The 924-nt window shown below is 40.8% G+C and overlaps 1 protein-coding gene across 1 annotated transcript in view; it reads left to right on the forward strand.

Annotated features, from left to right (window-relative positions):
- The window catches only part of Adamts9 (ADAM metallopeptidase with thrombospondin type 1 motif 9), a 161,981-nt gene extending 161,386 nt beyond the window's left edge, over positions 1-595 (forward strand). Inside the window, exon 40 of the mRNA XM_055628553.1 lies at positions 427-595. The gene's annotated coding sequence lies outside the window, so the exon portion shown is untranslated. The remainder of the gene's footprint in view (positions 1-426) is intronic.
- The last annotated feature ends 329 nt before the right edge of the window (positions 596-924 follow it).

Consider the following 924-nt stretch of genomic DNA (forward strand, 5'->3'; position numbering starts at 1 on the left):
TATGTATGTATGTATGTATGTATGTATGTATGTATGTATGTATGTATGTGTTGGGGCATGCATATGCCTCCCAGCATATGAGATCTGAGAACAGCTCACAGGAGTTGGTTCTTGCCTTCCAGCAAATGCCTCTCCTCCCTCTGCCACTTGCCTTGCCTGTTTCTTCCGTGGTGCTAGAGGTCAAACCCAGGACCTCACACTACTAGACAGACCTCCACTATTGAGCTATGTCCCTGGCCCTCTTCTGTGCTGCTTATAGCAAATAAATCAGCACTTAGAAGACCAAATAAGAGTTAACATTCTAACCCAGAGAACAACCTAAGTGACACTTTGTCGTTCCGCACATGAAAGTGCCTAGTTCACCTACTCTTGATTTTCAGCTTTTGCGGTAGAAGGTTTATGTAATTCCTGGTTTGTTTATTTCAGGGACTCTGAAGAGGAAGCTGTTATGAGATGGATGAAGGACAGAAATTCAATACCTCCACCTTAAATTTGGGTGCATCTGTGTGCGTGTGTGTGGATCTGTTTGCTGGTGTGTGTGAATGAGTGTGTGTGTGTGTATATGTGTGTACATATGCATATATATAAATAAATAAATATATATATTATATATATATATTTACAGGTTGAGCACCCCTTATCCAAAAATTTAAACTCTGAAATGCTCCAAATTCTGAAGTTCTGAGTGCCAGCACGAGATATCAAATGGGAAACTTCATGCCATAAAACCTTTGTTTCATACTCAAGTTTTATTGAAGTACAAAAATGAGGCCCATGACCCATATTATTCTTGGGCCCGTGTCTCTCTCTTCCTGAGTACCCTACTGCTTTAAATCTATCCTGAAATCGCCTAGGAAGCCACAACTCCGTTTCAAAGGAAGAAGCGTAAATTCATACCATGTTCAGATTTGAGTCCCATCCCAA

The sequence above is a fragment of the Psammomys obesus genome, unplaced genomic scaffold (genome assembly GCF_907164565.1).
Source record: "Psammomys obesus unplaced genomic scaffold, mPsaObe1.curated_primary_1811, whole genome shotgun sequence".
Classification (NCBI taxonomy): domain Eukaryota; kingdom Metazoa; phylum Chordata; class Mammalia; order Rodentia; family Muridae; genus Psammomys; species Psammomys obesus.